This window comes from Epinephelus moara, chromosome 11 (assembly GCF_006386435.1).
Source record: "Epinephelus moara isolate mb chromosome 11, YSFRI_EMoa_1.0, whole genome shotgun sequence".
NCBI lineage: Eukaryota > Metazoa > Chordata > Actinopteri > Perciformes > Serranidae > Epinephelus > Epinephelus moara.
In genome coordinates, this window is record NC_065516.1 from 32667184 (window position 1) to 32690593 (window position 23410).

A 23410-nucleotide genomic window follows, 5' to 3' on the forward strand; every position below is an offset into this window, starting at 1 on the left:
TTCTGGCTCCCAGTAACACCACAAGACGACATTTGCCCTACAGCCCTTTGGTCGCTAGTTGTGTTTTGCCTCCAGCTAACAAACTGACATCATTGTGACATCGGCCCTAGAAGGATCTCTTGTCTGACAAAGACACAAAATGTTTTTCTTTGTCTTTTGCCTGACCCAGCCTGTTTGTTATTGGGTCCAACCAATTTATTTCTCTTTAGGGATCCTTTCCATAATGTTGTCAGACACTGCTAATAACAATCTGATCCTGTCAATGGCAAAAAACAAGCACTTTCAGTGGATGTACATTGACAATGCACTATTACCCTGAAAGATTAAATCGTAGCTTGTTTTGCAGGTGTCAGCTGCAGCCCTCTCTGTCATTACTGAACTGGTTTCAAAAACTGTTGTTCCCATTAGTCACTTGTAAAAATAGGGTCCATGTTAAAATATACTGAAGTCACACATTAATTTCTGCAATATCATACAGTTTTATCAGTTTTTAGTTTTGAGTTGCCAAGATGAAGGGAAATAAAATGTCCTACGACATCTTCAAATTGTCTTCCCCCGATACAAAATTACACGGACAGACCCTTTTCCTGCACCACACGCTAAAGAGGGAAAGCCTTTTGAAGTGCAATAGTCCTTTAAACAGTTAAGACTTGTAGCAGCTTAACTACATCCGTTAACTTTTAGCACTTTACTTCTTAAACAGTGCAGATGTTTAATAAAGACTCAGGAACGTGTCATTGATGTTAAAGGGTTAATTTTCCTTTGTCTCAGAACTCAAAACCAACCAATCACAAGGAAGGAAAGAAAAATTGGAGTGTGACATTTACACAGTAACATCCTTAAACTTAACTGTGGCGGAGTTCCCCTTTAATGCAGAATTGTGAAGATTGTATTTAGCTGCTTGCAGGTCTAAGCTATTGTATTTATTTATTGTTTTAGGATTATTGTTGTTTGTGTTTTTTGTCTCGGGTTAATGAAAAGTTCATTTGGTGCAGCAAGTGAAGGCTTTCTGTTTAAACATGTATCTCCCCATGTTCTCGTGTTCCTTTGTGCATAACTCTTGAAATTAACACTCATGAAGCCATTCACAATGCTTATTTAATATTTATGAAGTGCTTGTAGAGTGGTGCACATTATTACTATTATCATTATTAATAATTCTAAACTGATCAATACGCAAATGCACACAAAGCCACATTCAATACACAGTGTGCACGTGGCCTGTCGTACCTGTTTTCACAGTGACTGTCGGCGTCTCTCCTGTGCAGTAATCGGACCGTGCGGCTGCATGTAAGCAGCTGATGTCACGCTTTGTAAAGGTGCACTTTAGTATCGAACCAAAGCGAGTGAATGCTGTAACAAATCACTGGTGACATTTTAAACTCACATGTAAATGCAGCTGCATTATCTGTGATTTTAAAGTTCAACCAAGGAGATTCTTAAAGTGACTTAAAATCATTTTTGGGTGTGATCGGGATGGTTTGGAAAACTTGAACCTAGAGAGTGAGGGTGGTTTGTACACTGTAAAAAGGATTCAAGCGACTTTCAGATGAATTGTGATTGAACATATTGGTGGGTTATATACAAAGGAAACACATTCTCACTACCAACTCGTCAAATACTAACACTCAATCAATGACCCTACATGTCAAAATATGACAGGTTCCCCTCCAGCATCCCTTTTGGACGCTTAGGGTCAGCATTTCAGTTTCCGCTTGTTACATGCATTGCGTATTTTCAAAATAAACTTCCGCGTGCAGAGGAAAAGTACAGTTTCTGCTTGTTAAATGCAAAATAAACTACCAACATAGGTTTACTACGTATTTAGGTTTACTCAAGTGGCAACCTCCGGGAATGAAAAATGAAACCAACGCGGAAGTGGCAAAAAACGGCAGTTCCTAAAATGTCCACATGAGGCTGGCTCCAGTGGCAAGTCAATCCACACAGACATCCATGTTAAAATGTCCAACTTTACAACAGAAATAAACATGTTTACAGCCTGGTACAAAAAAAAAAACGGTTTTGGTCTCTCTAGCTAGTTTCCCATTCTTTACATAACTCATCTGTTTACATATTTTTAAGGCTTAAAGTTATGGATATTTAAGGCCGGGGTGAGTAACAGGGTGTCTGCAAGTAGTGACGGCCAAATGAAGCCTCATGAAGCATTTTCTTTATTTTCTGAGCCCACTAGATGGCGTTCATGGTTTAAAGAGAGAGGCTCAAAGAATGGCAATTCAATGTGCTTTCAACCTTTTGTTGGGCTCAGAAAAAGGGTTTAAGGGTATCCATGGAACGGATTTAAGCAGCTGAAGTCATTTTATTTAGAGTTAAGGCATGTTTGTTGGGCTATGAGGAAGAGGTTAAAGAAAAGAAGTTGCTACTGGAAATATTATGTAGGAATAATAGTTCAATGTGGTCAAGACTGGTGCTGTGTCTCAAATTGCGTACTTAGTACATTTCCATGTAGTATACTATGTTTAGTGATGGCCAAATGAAGCCTCATGAAGCATTTTCTTCATTTTATGAGCCCACTATATGGTGCTTTTTGTTCAACAAAAGGTTGAAAGCACACTGAATTGCCATTCTTTGAGCCTCTCTCTATAATCCATGAGTGCCATCTAGTGGGCTTCATGAGGCTTCGTTTGGCCATCACTATCCGCAAGGTGTTGTACAAAAGTACATGGTTAAATTCAAAAATATGATCAAAGTTTGGGTTAAAATAAATGTGTCTTAATGACATATTATGCTACGTTGTTAAAGTAACTCTTCACACAGGACACAAACAGCACTCTCCTGGGTGAAAGTCCTGTATTTGTTTGACCAATCCACCCTACTTTGTCTATCTTGCTCTTTTTACTACGCTCAGAGCGTCAGATTATGAGGCAGGCCATACGTGGCGTCGATAACTGACGCCAAGGGCCACTGACAGTGTCGATATTTGACGAGCTGGGAGTAAGAACAGGCTGACAAAGTTGCTGGAATCCCTTTTTTCCTGTATTTAAAATGTAAATGAATGCATCACGGATGTCCAAAGCTGATAAGCTGACACTGACCAAATCTACTGAGTTCTTTTTACTACTGAACCCTTTCTGCTTGTTGCCGTGTTTCGATTGGTTTACTTTGCTCACACACTCATCATTACCATCGGTTAGTTTTCACCAGCAGTCCCTGCCTGTGGTCACCAGGAACAAGATCCCATAACGAATCGGTCTTTGACTCCAAATATCCAGTGAAAACCCATCGAGATCTTTACCAGTGAATCTGATTTGAATACTGATTTTCAGAAGCGGGCTCTCCTCGCCGTCACACATACTGTAGCGAGAGTTTTGTTAGTGTTCAATAACAGTCACCTAGTGGCCTGAACTGTATCTTTACATTCAGAACTATGACCTCAAAACTAGAATGTGGTTGTCGTCGTCGACTCTTCTTCCTTGTATGTGACCGTAGACCTTAGTGGAATATTCAATGCTACAGAATACATTTATGTAATGCATAATGCATATTACAAAAGTAGAGAGGGACTGGGGAGGGGGTCGTTAAAGGAGATTAGAGTGTTTTTTTTCCCCTTTGCATTTGAACACACACGTACAGATATGAAAAACCCAGCTTACAGTCACGCCTACACACACACACACTAAACACACACCTTCCTTAACTGCTCTTCCACACAGCTGAGCTTTTTTCAGCTCTGTACAACTTTCTATGAGTTCCAACAGACTTGGGATCTGTATTTGTAGATATTTTGAGCACTTGGGGAGGGGGGTTTGGTATCGTTTACACAACACTGGATCTGCTCTGTCACTCCTTGCCTGTACATACCGACTTCTACTACTTGTAAAGGAATCAAACTCTTTGGCACTCGTATAGCCAGCACTATGCAGAAACTGAAAAATTTCTTTGGCATGCTTTGAAATGCAGAATACTATAGAGGAAAATATACTAAATAAATAAAGTCTGCTCTAATTTCTTATGAAAATAATCACCTTATTGGAAATAAAAAAAATAAGATGTGGATGCAGTTGTCCATGGTAAAAATGGATATGATGATGAGGGTGATTAAAGGTGATTAGGAGGATGACGCTCAAGACTTTTAATATTGTGCACATTTTTACTTGCATGCTGCACCGAGAATCGTCCAGCAGTCAGAGGGTTTGACGTGCAAAGCAGCTGATTTTTGCTGTATGCTTGCAAACTGTGTGTAGAGTGAAACACTGAATTCTTCCGGGTTACGGGAGAGTCATATTTATATATACATATATATACATACTACTTCCAGGTTATGGAAGAGATGGGTACTGAATAGCTGCAAATATAGTGATCCTGGATGATACAATATTATATTGTATATTTGTATCTTTGGTTGCAAACCACTGTAACGGAGTGATGCATGTGTGGCAGTCCTGGGCAGAACTGTTACCTGTTTCCCAAATATCAAGGAGCGCTTGATTTACCTTCTCCGGCTTATGTTTTCACTCTTGCCTACAAAGTTAAATCAAGTGCATCTAAAATGTTCTAAATCCCGCTTTCGCCCAGCTGGGACAGGCGACACTCTGAAGACTGACTCTTATCAACACATGTGAGCGCACTTTTGGACCACGTCTTCTTTTCTTCTCAGTGCACAGGGTGTTGAAATCTGTTAGCAATAGCATATCTTTGACACAGTTTGCTGAAAAGTACCGAGTAGTGTGACGGCCCAAAAAACTCTCACAAATGTTTTGAGAACTGTTAATCTTTTCAACAGTGTATATTCTACTGCAGTCCCTGGAATATTAACCATAGATTTCTAACACTGGGCTGGCCGATGCAGTGCTTTATTCATATCAAATGTTGAAGAAAGGTGGAGGGGAAATGGTGAAGCTCTAGGTTCTGATTGTGTGATAGCATTATCAATGGTTGAACTTTATAAAATTTCAAAATATTTCTTTCAATAAACCTCTTTGAAAGCAAAACGATGATGTCAGGACTCCTTGTGTCATTTAGTTGGACTTTTAAGAGAAGAAGAAGAATGTGTGACTGTACTCACTGTGAAAAAGTGTTTTTTCTTTCTCTTCACATTTTAGTCATGAAGAACATTTTCTCATGTTTTAAAATGAGGATAAAGTTAGTGATGGCCAAATGAAGCCTCATGAAGCATTTTCTTTAATTTCACAGCCCACTAGATGGACCTCGTGGTCAAGAGAGAGGCTCAAAGAATGGCAATTCAGTGTGCTTTCAACCTTTTGTTGAACAAAAAGTGCCATCTAGTGGGCTCATAAAATAAAGAAAATGCTTCATGAGGCTTCATTTGGCCATCACTAGATAAAGTCCTATGCTGTGTCTCAAATTGCGTACTTCTGTACTTAAACTTAATATATTGAGTGCATAAGTGCGTTCACACTGAGAAGTATGGAAAAATGCAGTGCACTATGAGTACCCGGATGGTGCACTCAAAACGGTCAAGAGGTTGAGTGTGGAACTATGGACACTTCTTGCCCTCAATGGTCGCCTTTTGGCTACGTAGCGGAAGGGGAGGGCCACTTTTCAAACTGAAATGGCGGCAGAGGACTGTGCGACAGTGAATGTCGCTGCATTGTACAAATACATGTGTTGTTTGCACTAAGCACCACTATAATGTAAGCCAGCAGTATGTTTATTGGGTTAATTTAGCAGTCTGTAATGATTTGGTGCCTCGAACTTTAACGTGAATGCTAGTTTGCTAACTAGCTAACAGCTGCGGTTGTCATTTCCGGTAAGTGCACAATGGCCGTGTTTGGTTTGAGACAACACTACCCTGTTGAAATTTGCGCACTACGCCAATAAGTACATAGTGCACATACAGTAGTTAGTGATGGCCAAATGAAGCCTCATGAAGCATTTTCTTGGTTTAAAGAGAGAGACTCAAAGAATGGCAATTCAGTGTGCTTTCAACCTTTAGTTGAAGAAAAAGTGCTATCTAGTGGGCTCTTAAAATAAATAAAAAGCTTCATAATGTTTCATTTGGCCATCACTACACATAGTATACTAAATGGAAGTGTACTAACTAAGTACAAGATTTGAGACACAGCACCAGTCTTGACCACATTGAACTATTATTCCTACATAATATTTCCAGTAGCAACTTCTTTTCTTTAACCTCTTCCTCATAGTGATGGCCAAATGAAGCCTCATGAAGCATTTTCTTTATTTCATGAGCCCACTAGATGGCACTTTTTGTTCAACAAAAGGTTGAAAGCACACTGAATTGACATTCTTTGAGCCTCTCTCTTCAAACCATGAGCGCCATCTAGTGGGCTCAGAAAATAAAGAAAATGATTCATAAGGCTTCATTTGGCCATCACTACTTCCTCATAGCCCAACAAACATGCCTTAACTCTCAATAAAATGACTTCAGCTCCTTAAATCTTCCCCATGCATGCCCTTAAACAAAGTCTTTCCACATAGGACACATTTTACAGGTTCTTTAACGCATCACATACAGTCTGAGGTGTCACTGAAACAGAGCAGCAAGCTTGCCTTGGTTTTTCTTGAAGGGTTTTGCAGGTTACCCTAAAGTTCTACTGTTAGATGAAAGTGTTGAAATTATTCCCAAAGATGCACCAGCAGATCCACACTGACACTCCTCTTCACGAATATACCAGACACAGAATACAAAGTGTATGAAAGGAAATCTGTGACGCAAGTCTTATTATCAAACGTATTAAATCACTTTGACTGCTTGTCTTACTGCAGCCTAGATTTGCACTGTGCAGCTGTATCGTGTAGAGAGAAGTTAATAATGAAATATTAGCTCAGACTCCATGTTGACAGACACCAGAGGTGTGAGCTTGAGTCACATAACTTTGAACGGAATTAAGTGGGATTTAAAGTTGTTCATCAGCTCTACGCAGAGCCTACACCACTGTGCAGGGTTTCTATGATATACTGTAAAGTTTAGTTGATTCAAAACACACATTAAACATGGCTTAATTGCTACAGTGTCAAACACAAGTACACAAATCAGCTTCACTGTAACTCGCAGCATTCACAGACAAACACATTTTCCCCACATATGCAACATGCTAATGTTATTAGCACAAGTCTATGGCATTTTACATTGTTTAAATTAGCCTAGCATCTACTTCAGGCTGGGCTTTGTGACTTTCCAACAAACAATTCTATAAAACAGTCACTTTAACAAAGGGTCTAACTATGAGGCCCCCTGAGCCTTTGGGCCCCTTGGCCTGTGCCTGATAGGCCCATTTTAATCCCCCCATGGCAGCAGTGAGTGAGTAATAATTAAGGATACCCCCCCAACAAGTGAAAAAATACCCGAGGTGACTAAAAGCACACTACAGGCACTTGACGTTGAATCAAACATTACAAAAGCTCCAAGATGCTGGACAGAGACAGACGGTGCAGTCATGGGAGTGTTTGGGGAGAGATCTCCAGAGGGTGGGGCTGTGGGTGGTGGGGAGTGGCGACAGGAGAATATATATAATCTGACATCACACACTGGCCGTGATGATGCAAGCTGGAGAAAGAGGAGGCACCCAGCAGCCGGGGAGTGATGTTTGCCATTTCTGTCACAGGGTGTCACTGTAAACCTACGCTATGTGACTGTGACTCATCTTTAGGGTTACAATGCTCTTGATTTCCTCTCCCAAGTTCTTTACATGAAAAGTTATCTAAATTAAGGAGGGATTTGGAGGATGTAATGTGAGAATAAGCCAGAAGAATGGGTTTATTACATTATCTGGACGTGTGTAGCTCATGTTTGTCATAGTAACTGATTGTCTGTGTCACCAGAGTTATAAACATATTGTGGTTTGTCTTGAATTGTTTCTGTTTCCATTTGTGCCTATTTTATTTAAAGAATAATGCAGACAAACTGATCTAACTGTTTCTATGTTTACACCTGGCCTGTGTGTGATACAGGTGAATGTAACCGTGTCATATCTGGTTTCTAACGGCTGCAGTTTCCGTATTTTCTGTAATAACTCATCCCGGTGACATTCCAGTGATCTGGGCGATATAAGGGCGTCTTCCTGGGCCGTGGCCGTATCCAGAGCCTGTCCCTCCCGGCGATTGGAGCGGCAACGTCCCGTAAAAGGAGTCAAACTTCTCCATTGAGTGTCCACGGTGTCTGTCAAAAGTACATTCAGTGACGATTGAGGTCCGCCCCAGGGTTCGACAGCTGTGATTGGACGATACACGCGTCACTCACAAGTCAGTGTCCATTCCATTGGTTGGATTGAAAGACAGTCAGCGAGGTGGAGCTGTGATTGGCTGAGAGCGTCCCCGGGGAGGAGCAAGTTAGTCTGAGGCCAGCGGAGTGCTCACTCGGGTGGGCGGATCGTAGCGGTGACAGAGACGCTCGCAGACTCCCGACAAACTGTCAAAAAGCGGACGACTAACGGTGAGTCACGTCACAATATGGACATTGTGTTGTTGTCGCTGTTTGCGGGGACGTGCGGTGTTTGCAGAGAGCGCGGTTTGGGCGGGCGGACAGCCGGAGTCTTTGTAGCAGTGAAATGACGGTGATTTTGGATGAGTGATCTCACAGCACGCATCACAGCGACGGTGTAGTGCTGTGGGATAATGCTGCCTTCAGGTGCTCCTCGGAAACTCTTACTTTCGAGAAGCAGTGGGGCTGAACGCGCAGTGGCAACGCACTCGCCCTTTTTTAAATTATTAACCAGAGGTGGTTGTTTGCAACTTTATTGCGCCTCTCATCGCGAACACTGGCTGTGAACTTTCACTCTCTCCGTCATATTTACTACAAAGGTGGGCAGGTCACGTGCAGCCGAATATGGCCCTTCCGATATTCCCGACAGCACTTGAGGCAGCATGGGTGAAGTTGCACTGTCACAGCAGACAGGAGCAAAGTTATGCAAGCTAGCTCGGACCTGTGTTGGCTCTGTCCATTCATTTACAGTGTGTTAGCAGGACTCAGGGCTGAACAGCAAAGCTACATGTGTAGGGTGTGTGTATCACATACTGTAGCTGAGCTCTGCAGACTTCTTCCACATTCTTTGTTGCAGTATCACGGTTACTGGATGTGTTGGGAGTAGTGCATTCTTTGTCAGTGCAGTCTGACTGATGACAAATCAAATCTGCAATCACACAGATATTTCCCCACTGCCTCTGTTGTTTTAGCTCTTATCACTGCTTATCATTGGCAGCTTGCAACGGTGGATACACAAAGATAAGCTCTTCACTCTTTCTCCCTTGATACATGCTCACGTTAAAGGTTGCATATGATACAGATTTTTAGGTCCATAATTTTATTTGGGGTTGCTAGTAGAATATGTTGACATGCTTTAAGGTTCAAAAATATGCCGATATGTAACAACTCATTTGACCCATAACACACACAGATCCACTTTTTTCTTACCTAATTCGAGTGATCATCAAGTCTCTTCTGTAGTGGAACTAATATCATATTGTGCATGGATGCTCTTATCGTGATGGCCCACTAACAAATGCAGACATGAAATAGAATACTTTAAAATGTATGCAATATTCATTCGTTGTGCGACAAAAGAAAAAGCATGTTGACCGATTCCGATGATGTGCTGATACTATTGTGGATCCCCACAAAATATTATATTTAAGAGTAAATATGTGGTTTTGCGTCTTTGGGCTGTGGCTGAAATTTTGATCTCAAGAATGGTATGGTAAATATACGAAAAGTCACATTTTAAATATTCAGAACTGATTATGCTTAGTTAGTTCTTTTCCTTTGGACTTTTAGGAACGCTTTCACACCTGTCCATTTTGGTTCGGTTCAGTCGAACTCAAGTTCCTTTGCCCCCTCAGTGCGGTTCGTTTGGGCAGGTGTGAACACAGCAATCACACTCAGGTGTGCACCTAAACAACATTCAGCTGTATGGTTTGACTAAAATGAACAATGACAGCAATATAGTCCACGATGAGCAGCGCTAAAATCAACCTGCGTAGTTGTCCCTCCATTGTGACATTAGAAAGTGTCACATTTATCTTGCAAGTGTACTCTTCTTCAACGTTTGCTTTACTTCCTGGATTTTTCCCACATGGAAATTCTGACCAATCAAGAGCAGCTTTCTCACACAAGGCATTTGATCTGGTCCTCTTGTAAATGCTGCCGTGAGAACACGAACCAACTCTAGGCAATTATACAACTTTGGAACAACATGAGTCCCTGATAATGAAGACAATGAGATGCAGTTGAAAGCTCTGGAAAAAGTGTACCTTTAGTTAATTTTTTTTTTTAATCAACTGATGTTGAAAGTGCTGTGTTCCTCTATTATGCAATACATGAAACTTTCATATTATTTGTAAAACAAATCCAGCCTGCGTCATTAATTAGGATAATACAATCAAACTATTACAATATGGTTCAACTGAATGTTAATAAACAATATGATTTGATTATCACCCATCCATCTAAAACTAATGGTTCACACTCGCATTAAAACATTGTAGAACATTTTGCCACAGAAATTGATGATGTAAAGAGGAATCACAGCAGAGAGGATTGTCCCTCCTCCCTCCCTCCCTCCCTGTCTCCCTCCTTCTATCCAGATTACTCTCCAATCCTCCCCTAGCCAGATTACTGAGTGGGAAATAAGAGGTGGGACTGATCTAAGGCCCTGAATTCATTATGGACCTGATCCAATCACATCCCTAAAATGTGCTGTTGCTTGTTGCTTCGCCGTAAGCCCGCCCAAGATCAGGTATTAGGCCTGAGGGGTTGACAGTCATCAAACTGGGGATAACGGTTGCTCACTGCCATACCAGTTTCCCAAGAGTTGCTGACATGACCAGCTACTGTATCTCTGTGTTTCGCACGTTTCACACGTTTCACAATCTGCAGAGATGAAAGAGACATGAAACACATGCCTGCTGCCCAGGGATCAAACCCCACCTGAAATGTCTGTTTGCCTTTGGCTGGATCTCTCCCTGCTGCCCCGCTGTCTTTACAGAGAAAACACCAACTTTAGCAGGACAGCAGAGCAGATTAAGTCTTGTATCTCCACCAGAGGCTCTTATTTTGAAGGTTACATCCAGTATATCAGCTCATGTAACTTAATTGTACTGTAATAGCCCAGTGTTTGTTGGTGTCAAGCGAAGTACAAGGTCACATCATAAAGTTCAAAACATTTTCCAAGCAGGGAGTGGAGTTGGGAGTCTGACGCTGCACGTCTTCGACTCAGCGGTGTGTATTCAGCTCTGTATGTCGGAGGCAGTTGTGTTACTTCGGGTGCAAAATCAGAAGCTTGGACTGCTGAGAGGAGAAACTACCTTGAAAAGCATTTACTGCGACCGCTTTATAGAAATACCACAGCAGGACTGGTGCCACTAAGAGCAGATATTTCCAGTGATGAAAACGTCTAAAAAAAAAAAAGAGGAACATCTGTTTTATTCCACAACTCTTTTATAAATACATTTCAGATTCTACTGCAGCACCACTGTTTCAGTGAACTGAACCTTTACCAGTGTTTAAATGCTCAGCAGCTTCTTTGCCAAAATCAAATACCACTCTCACTAGTTTTATAGTTGTGGACAGTTTGGGATTCTGGGAAAGCTCAAGCGTGTTCTGCACTGCAAAGGTAAAATCAGCCTTAACAATAGCCTGCTGTCAAATGATATAGCTAATGTAGCACTACAGCTAACTACTCACTGAAACTGTCTTTGACTCTCACTGGTTTTGCTCCACGTTTGCCAAAACTAGACACCGAATTGGCCAGCTGTGTAACAAATGACCCACTTAAGGACAAATTGGACAAATGACCAATTAAGCATGCTTGCCAAAATCTAATGCCAGACATTAACCCTGAGAAGCTTTGTTTAGAGAGGCGGTAATTGTAGAGTTGGGGGGGTGGGGGGTTGCCCATGGAAACCAAAAGTGAAAGAAAATACAGCACACAACATGAAACCTCACCCAGTGATCAAGTTTGCTTCAGGAGTGTCTTTAATACTAGAGACCATGCAGCGACATTTAGACAGTGATATATATGGATGAGTCTGTTTTCATGTTGGACAGTATTTGGTCAACAGTGAAATTGTGTGATGCCACTACGAAAACATGTGTATGGAAACCATAGCAACCATGCAGATCTAGATACGCTGTCTTCTATACAAGTGAACATTTGCGTCGCAGTGCCTCATATGACACGTGCCAGGTGCCGCCTCTTGCACACACTGGATGCATCGCGCTGCAGCTTGTCAACAGACGACCATGGAAAGTTATAACTACATTTAGTGAAAGACCTGTACCAGCATTAGCTTAAAATAATGTGTGGAGAGCCTCAAATTAAACTTGATTTCCCACCTGAAGAGTCAATCTCCAGAGCTATGACTCGCCAGTGTCAACTAACAACAGGAAACTGAGGCTACAGTTCACACGGGCTCACCAAAACTGGACAATAGAAGATTGGAAAAACGCTGCCTGGTCTGATGAGTCTNCCATCCCTTTGTGACCACAGTGTACCCATCTTCTGATGGCTACTTCCAGCAGGATAACACAGCACCTTGTTGAATCTATGACACCAAGAATTAAAAAGGGGTCCCACCTGGTACTAACAAGGTGTGCCTAATAAAGAAGCCGGCGAGTGCATATATTCAACAGTGTGGTGACGGTGCATGATTTGCACTGAAGCGCTTTCACTTATCTGTGAGTCATGGATTGATCACAGTTTTGCCCTTCGCTGTGCTCCAGTCCTTTAGCATTTGGAGGATTATCACACAGACAGATATTTGTATCCTGGCTTCATTCTCTTCAGCTTTGGGAGGAATTATTTGTGCTCTGATTTTGCCCTTTTTGAATGGTATTCTGTTAAAATAAGTCTTTCTTTCCAGGAAGTCCGAAATAGGAAAATAAAGAATTAGTTAAAAAGCTCTCCTGTCTTAAAAGTTAAAGTTGTTACATCTGTTTGTTCAACACAAAGAGCAAAAATGAGAGGAAACACAGAGAAGAATGATCCTCTGCCAACTTCTGTCTTTTAGTTTCTATTTTTATCCAGTTTACTGTTGCCGAAAATAAAAAGATCAGTCAGGTGATTTATTTCTACGTATATACTAAGTGACTTATTAGCATGTTAGCTTTGAAAGCCTTGTGTGTATCTTAGAGCAGCAGACAGCGTGGCTTTCATCTGTGGTTTAGGGAAAAAAACAGACATGTTGAGTAACTTTTATGGTAGCGCCATAAAAACGCAAAGTTGACTGCCTCTGGGCCATCGGTCATCAATATACTGTCTTTATTGAGCTCCGTAGGCTTTGCACACTTCAAATCATTAAACTAGCTGTATATTAAATCATAAGTTAATGTACATGAGCATACTTGATTGTGATATCCATTGTTTGCAGCATGGAAAATGGAAGGACATTTGTTAAATTCATCAAAATGAGAATAAACATACATGAAGCAAAGGAGACATAAGGCGGAAGGAATAATGGGAGGAAGGGGAGAATCAGGAAATAATGACCGTAGTAGGAGGGGAGGGAAGGAAGGAAGGGACTGAACCCAATAGACAGGTTCCTAGAGTTACTCAGTTGGAAATATCCTGAATTCTTCTCAGCCTGTGGAATGTCAATTGACTGGAACTGCGAGCCATTGACTCCCCATCTTCTCGCTCTCTACCCAGACACTTGAACTGATGGATTATCTGCTGTGGTTTCCTTCTTTTCTCTTCATGACTAGGAGTCATAATTTATTTTGAGACGTGGCAGAGATGATCCTTTTTTAATTCTGTGACCTTGTATGTTGAAGCTTAATTGGGAGTCGTCCAGGTCAAGAAAGAGTCAGGGTCAAAACTGGGGTGCAGGAAAGTTGATCCCGCTCCACAGTCAGGGTCGTTTGACTGTAGCAGGATACTCTCTTCAAGGTCAGCAAGCTGCTTCATCCTGGCCTCTGTCTAGGAATCAGGAAGCAAAGGAAATCCATCATCCATTTGCTCCTGTGCTGCCAAACAACGCTGCTGAGGGCAGTTTAGTCTGGGACAAGGATTGCATTATTATCCTTACATAATGCTTCCCTTACTTTGCCCTGAGCTACTCATCAGGATTCGGTTGTTAGGGTGCAGCATGGTAATAGTTTTGGCCCAGATTGGGGACTATAAGCCCTGTTTCCACCAAGCATACCGTTATGGTTCAGTTCAGTTTGGTTCACATTTTTTCCACTGTGAAAAGTTGTGGATGGTACCAATGGAAATGTTTTGTACCGTTCCCCCTCTGTTGGGGTACCTAGCACACAGATCTGGTACTAAAAGGTGGAGCTGTGAACACTGCAGTCTGATTGGTCAGTAGAGGACGGTCACTCGGCTCAGGGCTGAGTTGTGGCTGGTTTTGAGGCTCATGTAACCACTGTTCATGCAAGTGTTACAGTTATTAGTAAACTATAACTTTAAAATGAAAGGATGTTTTGCTGCCTCTCACAGCAGCTGGAGTCTAAGAATAAATTACTCAATTCACTGAACCAACTCGCGGCAACCTTTAAGGTGAAACGTTTACTTTTAATGTTACTCAATGCATGAGTTGATGACATGAATCCATCAGCACACCTTAAATCTCAATATCACAACTTTCACCATTCCTTTAGTTTTTATTGTCTCTTTTGGATGACTTACACTTCTAGTAATCACTGGATCTTCAAGACTTTGACCAAATATATATTAATTTTGACTGGTTTATGTGAACTTCATATATCCTAATCCTCACTTGGAGAAAAAAAACCCATTGTGGAGCGTCGTTCCTGTGGGCTACGGCAACACCAACCCCTTTACTTGCCTTAGAAGGACTAAAGGAGACTTTCACTGCAGCCTGTTCTATTTTGTTCTTAAAATGTCAGCGTGCAGCCTCGTTCTGTGGACGATAAACCAGGTGCAGACTTCCATCTGTGTCACCAGTGATGAGGAAATACAACGAGTGCTGGACGGAGCAGTGAGTGACAGCAACCCCGCCCACATTTAAGAGGACTGTCTGTGGTGGAAACATTAGGGTCTAGGTACCATGTCTGAAGGGTTGCTGTTGGTTCCAAAGGTACTATGCCGAAAGTGTTTGGTGGAAACGGGGCTTTATTGGAATGTTAAGGTTGCGATATGTGAATACATCTGAAGGCAAAAGTGTTTATAACTGTTCCAAACAGCCATACTGGAAAGAAATGTGAAAAGCCAGTCGTCAGAGAGATAGGCAAGATACTATAATCTCACAAATCCTACTTGTAGACATGCTCTCCTTAGAGACATTCATGATGTTCGACCTGTGAAAGAAGTAGTTGTGAGAAGGATAAGAAAAAGAGCTTGAAATTAGAGTTTCCGTTAGTGCCGCTCCACGTCCTGGAAGATTTCAATGTCCTGGACAAATGAGAGAAATTACTATCAAATATTACTCGTGTTAATTGAGCTTAAAAACAGTTAATAGGCTGGCTAAGACATAATCAAGACAAATAAGTTTATATTTTTATTGAAATGTATGCTACTTATGCTTTTGCATCATGTTCCAAATAAAATGAGTCTTGTCAATAGACTCATAGCGTAATGCTATTAAAAAATAAATCAATAGATATTACACTAACCTACATTCACTGGGACTAATTTCTGTCAGCACTGTGTCCTAACTGAATGCGACATGGGCGTCAGCAACAAAATCAGTCTGACTACATTGTTTGGCCTCAGCTGTCAGACGCCTGGTTTCTATTTTTTCTTGTCACTCACTTTAAAAGTGCTTCAGTGACGAGGAATGGCTGATTCATGAAGTTGAAATGAGGAGTTTGTAACTGTAACTCACTACCAAACCTAAATATGGTGACAGCTGGCTGGAGGGAGATCATCAGGGAGCTGAAAGTCTCAAGTAGATGACTATTACAGCCTACTTCCTGTTATATTGCATGTCATAACCAAAAATTACCCCAATATTAAATGTGTTTTCTGTTTATAATGTACAAATGTAGGCAGATAGCAAGTAGTTCTCTGCTTTCAGACAGATCTTGAGCACACAACGGATACCTGGTTTGTTTACATGACATAACAGAAGTACATATTTAACATATGTCTGTCACATAACTGGAGAGGTTTAAATATGTCAAACTTCAACAGATTTTCTTGGTCAAAAATTACCGGATAACGGAAACACTGCTTGAGATAGTTCAAACCCTGGCTCCTTTCTCCGCACCACGCACCTATTCAATCACCGGGTGAAGTTGATGTGCTTGTCAGATAGTCGGTATGGGAAAAGATAAAAAATTGCAGGAGCCCAGGGTTCCACATGTTGTTTGACAATGTGGCGACAACTTTCTTTGAAGCATAGTGATGCTTTATTGGTTGCTCAGACTACAAAACAGCCCTCTGTTAAAAACATGCAAGGAGCTGTGTTGGTGGGGCTGTGACAGGTGAATGATTTCAAGTCAGCTGTGACTTAAAAACGGACAAAAATAGTTGTTAAAATATTTGTTTATGTCTTGCGCAATACACAACATTGGATCACAGTTTATAGCACTGAACGTCAATTTAATTGTTTTTATTTAGTATCAAGATAACAACATATTGTATTCAGATATATGTACCTGTTTCGTAAGCACTTTGTCCTAAAATGGGTGTTTGCCGTCTGTGTAGTTTCTGTGTACTTTTTATTGTTTGCACTGTACAGCACCTTGTAACTCTGGTTTTAAAAAGGTGCTTTATAAATAAAAGTTTATCTAGTTACTCTGTTAGAAAGATAAACATGTAGGGATGCATGATATGAATTTTTTTCAGCCGATACAGATAACCAATAATTACTTCTTATGGCTGATATAATCGGTAATTTCACATTTTTGTACCTAAAAAAGAAGTTTATAACCTGTAGTTTTGCACACCTGAGAGTTAGAAAGGCTAACGTGTAGTGGGAAGACATAGATTATTTAATATTCCATAGCTCTGACCAAACTCTGACCTTTACTTGAGTGAATAAAAGATCCATATTTTTAATCTGGCTTTTTAATGTGGAGTAACATTACAGTCTTGATTTTGAAGTTTTATTTTAAAGAAAGATATTTGCACATCCAACTCTCTCGGAAGCAGTTGTGTTTCCATCCTCCTGGACTCTTGACGAAGGTCGAGGAGGACCTTTAGGAAGACCTTCGTCAACCGAAAGATTTGTTGGTTTTATGTTGGGCATTTTGCCTAAGATTTGAATTTAAATGCTTCAACATAATCTTTGACAACAGACTGGCTGACGGGTCATACACAAGTAATTAAAACAGAAATTAAAGTCCCTCTGCCTCCCCGTGGAGACACTGGAAGACTACTGTCGGTGTGTGAGTCTTCCCGCACACACACAGGGCTCAACCACAGATTTGAACCTTTTTGGTGAGAGTTTGTTGGGACAGTTTAAAGATTCGGTGTTGGATGTGAGTTGCTGCTGCTGTGTTAGCTTGTGCAAACGTGAACTGAGCAGATGCTGATCATTCGTCAAGAGGAGAGCGGCTGGGAAGGGGTTTGCTGATGCAGTGGGAGTTTGCTGATCTGGTGTGGAGTCGAGCAGGTTCTCACCACAAATGAACCGCACCAGAGTTTGTTTGTAACCGGACTGAGACCACCTCTTCAGGAAGGTCTTGGCCCGGTTGTTTTGGTGCACACCTGAGTATGATTGCTGTGTTCACACCTGCCCAAACAAACCACACTGAGGGGGCAAACGAAATTGAGTTTGATTGAAGCGAACCAAACAGGGCAGGTGTGAAAGTACCCTTATTGACCCAAGTATGTCTGACTCCACCACGATAGGTGGTGATATGCCCCCTTTCAGCTTAGCTAGCGGCAAACTGGTTCAACATTAACATGAACTTTTTCCTCGTCCATTCAAAAATGCACGTCTCTGGATTTAGATTTCGTCATGTTGTTACCTTCTTCTTCTGTTGCAGCGCTATTTATTGCCTATAAATTCATAATTGGAGTTATACACAATAATTTAAATTTCCCATTATCGGCTGATAATTATTCGGCCCAGTATATGTCATGCATCCCTATAAATACGTTCCTACTGTGCCCATCGTCTGTTAATTGTATACGATTGGTTGACTGTCATATAATTAGTGTGACCATGTGTACTAAGAGCATTCATGACCCGCAGTGATCGATACCCCACACAGCGGTAAATAGCTCCACCACTGCCGGTAATGGCCTCCATTAGTATTGAACCTGCAGTGGATCTGTGAAACATTTTATGTTGTTTACTGTAAATCAATTTGTCCATAAAAACTAATGACTCACTGATGATAATTTTATTACAGAGCTTTTACAGAGCCGGAACCGGATTGGTTGTGATTGAACTGTTTTGTACCAAAGCATCAGTGAAACCTGAACGTGGCACCATTTGTCTTTTCTGCACAGTTGTCAGACATGAGTAATTAATAAAGATATATGTTGTGTGTTCTATGGAAGCTCAGCCAAGTCTGTTGGCAGACGAGCTTGAAGTTTAGCAAAATGGTCAGAAGTGGAAAGTCAGGTCGTTGTTGATCCATATCCAAACCCCAAATAGCTCCTGTCAGGTTGGAGTTTGTGCTGCTGATTTGCAAATGATTTGTTGTCTTTTGATATTGTCTGGACTTGTTAAGAATCACGTTTAGGGAAGTCGCAGCCAAGTTAATCTCAGCACACTCATTTTTTTTCCTACGCTGTATGAAATCCAAAAAGAAAAAATTATCAGAGAGAAAGAAAAATTGCTTTCCCTCGCAGGCCTCAGGTTTGATGAATTATTTATCACTGATTATTGGTTTTATGTTGGCCATTATATTGCAGAGCTTTGATTGCTGAGGGAATGCAAAGCCATCTAGGGCTGCAGCTGATGATTATTTTTTCGAATAATAAATAAATTGTTTAGTCTATGTCCATCCCAATTTCCAGAGCCCATGCTGATGGTGGATTATATGACACAGCTAACAGGCTACAATAGCTTCCTCTGTTTTGAACTCCAAGCTCTCTGTTCCCCTAAAGGTCAACTAGGACTGTCACAGTGAAGGAATTTCCACTGCTGTTACTGAGGGTGGCTCAGCAGCATGATAGGCATAATAACCACCATTTTTTATTACTTTTGTAAATTAGACAACTTTATTTATCCTGATTTTAGTGCTTTATAAATAAGCTTTAATATTTAGGCTAATATTAGGTGTATATTTGCTTATAAAATGATAAAGATGACAGTTTGAAAACAGATAAAATACTTGTTAAATGCAGAGTACAGGAGGGCAATGAGGTGAAATAGAGAGGCAGCGTCTTTTCAGCTGAGATGGTTTGGTTGGTTCTGGTTGCTAAGATACAAAAGATCCACGGTAGTAGCGCTGTGCGATATGACGATATATATCGTGTGACGAGAGAAAAATGTCTATCGTTTCATATTTTGCTCTATCGTTTATATCGTGACGCAAATTACACTTTATACAGCAATATTTTTCGTCATTTGGAGTCTGTGCATCTTTTGCACGGATCTCTGGGGGGGCGCACAACTTTTTATTCATTGGATTAAAATGTGCTATACCATGATATGTATCGGTATCGGGATATGAAATGACCTATATCGTGATACGGTGATGTAAGAGTTGAGGGTTATTATACTGTGTACATTTGTAAAATGAAATTGGAAAAAAAAAATGCAACTGGACATTGAATCTCAACTTTATTTTAGTAATTTTCTAAGAGGCGATTTTTTGCTGATACTTCCATTAACAAAAATGGTTTCAATTTTCGATTATAGGGATACAACATTTGGCCAACAAAAAATAACCCTTCCATTTTCATTCCTTTAAGGGTCATTCTGACTGATAATATATATGATAATATAAATTCTGTAATACCATGATACCGTGAAACTGTGATATTTTCTGAGATGGTTATCATACTGGGAAAATCTAATGCTGTTGCAGCCCTAGGCACAAGTTTAAATATTTGATCCAGATGAAAGGAAGGCTGAAGTCTGTAGGGAGAGTGGACGAACTGCTGGTCTGTGTTGGTTCGGTATTCATTTCTCCTCCATTTTCTGTTCAGTAATGTGATGGTTGGTCTTTGTGGTAGGGTATTTGTCCTGGTCCTCCTCCACTGTGATTGGACGGATAGGTAAAAAGTGAAAGTGACCAGCGGCTGCAGCGTCTTACCAAGAGTTGAACATTTTTTAGTCTCTATATACAGACTCTACATTCAGTGTATGTAGAGTCTGTAGGCAAACCCCGGAGATCTTGCCTCCGGAAGAAGAGCGGAAGAGCCCTGGTTTCCGGTTGTAGGCTGTTTGTAGTCCACGTGATATTTACCAATCACGTTTGAGCTGGTTGCAGTTGTTGCCAGGTTAAACGCTCCGTGCGGTGAACTAACGAGGCGGAACATAATTGGCGCCACTGCAAACTCAAACGGAAGTCGGAAACGGAAATTCACCTTCTCCGCCCAAATCAAACCGGAATGCCAAAAAATCGGGGGTCTGCCTAGTGATGGCCAAATGAAGCCTCATGAAGCATTTTCTGTATTTTTTGAGCCCACTAAATGGCAATCATGTTTTAGGAGAGGAGCTCAAAGAATGGCAATTCAGTGTGCTTTCAACCTTTTGTTGAACAAAAAGCGCCATCTAGTGGGCTCATAAAATAAAGAAAATGCTTCATGAAGCTTCATTTGGCCATCACTAGGTCTGCCCTCAGAGGCTGTATTCACCGTCTGCCGGAAGTCAGACGCCGAATACAGCCGATGGGTTCGGAGAATGAACATTTTTCGACTCTCATCGACCAGGAACAGCACTCCGCACAGACGCCCAGCACCTCGTCACCCTGCTGGCATTTGTAGAGCAGTGTAACTTTGCAGCGCTCCAGCTAAAAAACATTCTGGTTGTGGCAGTTGCAACAGCCCCAAGGTCAGCACTGTCAGGACAGTTTTCTGTCTTTCAAACGAGCCAATTTGTGGGTCAAAGTTCAACTAGACAACCCAGATTTACTTCACCTTGGTTAGCGAATCCACAGATTATGGTGATTCCTTTGAAACTCATTGACTTTGCCTTGAAATTGATGACCAGACCTTCAGAATCACACGTCCTCTGAAGGTCTCATAACCTCATCTGGACTGATGGAGTGTCTTAACATGTGTCATTCTTAAAGTAATGTGTCAGTGTGAGAGATACGCAACATGTTGAAGCAACCATCAGCACTGCAGTAGCTCCAAAATGTGGAGTTATAAATTTAGTAAATCAGGGTCAGCTGTGTGTGTCAAAGTGCTACTGACTTTACGCAATGTGATGTGGTGTTGTAAGAGTGTGTGCAGACTATAAAGTATACAGATTGGTAACAAACTGCGTTGCGAAAGGTTTGACTAATTTTTTTTTTTTTCCAATTGAAAAAAGTAATCAATGACTTGGAATGGTCAGACGCCGCAGCCACTATCATGTGGTGATTTCACATTCCTGTGTCTCATATGCTTCCGCACACACACACAGATGTGTCTCATGTGTGCGTTCGTGTGTGTGTGACCACGTACATAGATGTGCAATGTGTGTGTGGTGGGGCTGGAAGGGTGGAGTCTGAGATTGCGTGACAACGGCGGATTGAGTGAATGAAATGATGGAGGGATAGAGAGCGGAGAGGAAGAATGGGATGGTACAGAGTGAGCCGGTCGCTGTAATCCCCCCTCACAACAGTAGCAGCTGGACCAGTGTGTCAGCAACCAGGCTTTACCGCTGCCAATCAGCCCTGCTGGGAATTATACAGCAGGGTGAGGAGATGGGTGGTGCACAGATGGATGGATAGGTAGATGGAAGGGTGTGGTTGAGAGGTGTGTTGTAGATAAGGAGAGAGATGTCAGGCAACATATGACATTTCATACACTAGATAGAAGGAATTCCTTTTACGCTGACGGCTTTTTGTGGTTTCAGTGCTTTCATTAGCTTTAAATTGGCAATTTATTCTTGGTTGTTGGTTGTGAGCCGTATATTCAACTCCACATGACATGGGAACAGCCTTAAAACATGCAGCACTCCATCCTCAGATATATTGTCAGGGCAGATGACACAAAGGTGTAATCTGATGCCTAATTCAAAGAGTCAGCTCGAGAGTTCGGTCTCATGTGTCATCAAAGGCACTAAATACCAAGAAAAGGACAACCGCATGAAAGTAGTTTGACTGACAGAGAATGTTGCCTGCAGACCAGGAGACAGCAGCAGGTCTTGTGTCAGTATAAAGACACTGAACTAAATTTATGGGCAAAAATAATCAGCTGGACACAAACCAGTCTTTCAGAGCCAAGTAAAACCATGTGGACGGACTCAGTATTGTGTACCTTGTCAAAAATGTGTCTTCCTGGATGGACAGATAGTTCAGTGTCAGTCTGAAATAAATCAACTTGTCAGTGTAAAATCACAAATGACTTTTGTTCTTTTATCTCAGACATGTTAGGATGTTACATACCTTGACAAGTTTCGGCGGAAACTTCCGCCTTCCTCAGAGGTGTCACTTGATTGTGGTTGTGACGCGTCTTTATCAGCTGATCTGTCAATCAGCCGATATTAGGGAGGTGTGACCGTCCTGTCAGTTTGGTCACGCCTCGATCTTGTCTTTTGGTTGTACCAGAATTTGCACAAAACTACGGCAAATTCTGGTACACCCAAAAGACAAGATCGAACAAAACAACAAATGCAACGCCATTTACAAGATACCATGCCGATCATGCAATAAAGCATACATCGGTGAGACAGGGAGGAGTTTCAGCACACGTAAAAAAGAACATCAAAATGAATGCAAGAAGGAGACGAAAATAAGACAAACAAGATCAATAAAAGAAAAGGCACAACAAAAACAGCCAAAACAGATCACGTCTTATGGACTGGGACAAGGCCAGAGTCATACACACCGAGGACAACAAACACCAGCGCTGGATCAGGGAGGCCATTGAAATAAGGAAGCGGGGCCCATGGACGACCACCTCCCTAGTTTCTGATGAGGTGGACATGATAACCCTTAATACACATAACGTTATTCATCCCTACAACAACACCCCTTTGGTCTTTTGGCTCCCAATAACACAACAAGACACATTTTAAGACTTCATTGTCGGCCCTGAAAGAGTCTATAAGTATGTAACTGTGGCTTGCCCAGATGTTTTAAACCTTGTGAATAACCTTTCTATGAGATGCAACATCAGTCTTCTCCTGTTTTAAGAACTGAGCCTCAAACCCATATTTATAACACATACAGGTTTCTTATCCAGGGCCTATTGTGATGTTTATCTCATCTTACTATCTTACTATATAATGATGAAAACTCTGTGTGTGTGTTCCACATTTTTCTCCTCACTGACTTGGTCAATCCATGTGAAATTTGGCACAGTGGTAGAGGGTCATGGAAGGATGCCAATGAAGCAATATTACATCAATTGGCCAAAGGGGGGCGCTATAGCAACCGATTGAAATTGTAAACTTTGAATGGGCATATCTCATGCCCTGTATGTCATAGAGACATGAAACTTTGCACAGAGAT

The 23410-nt window shown here is 41.4% G+C and overlaps 1 protein-coding gene across 7 annotated transcripts in view; it reads left to right on the top strand.

Annotated features, from left to right (window-relative positions):
- Nucleotides 1-8256: 8256 nt before the first annotated feature.
- The window catches only part of LOC126398118 (microtubule-associated protein 4), a 162049-nt gene continuing 146895 nt past the window's right edge, over nucleotides 8257-23410 (top strand). For all 7 annotated transcript variants that reach the window (XM_050057335.1, XM_050057334.1, XM_050057337.1 and 4 more), the window contains exon 1: nucleotides 8257-8374. The gene's annotated coding sequence lies outside the window, so the exon portion shown is untranslated. The remainder of the gene's footprint in view (nucleotides 8375-23410) is intronic.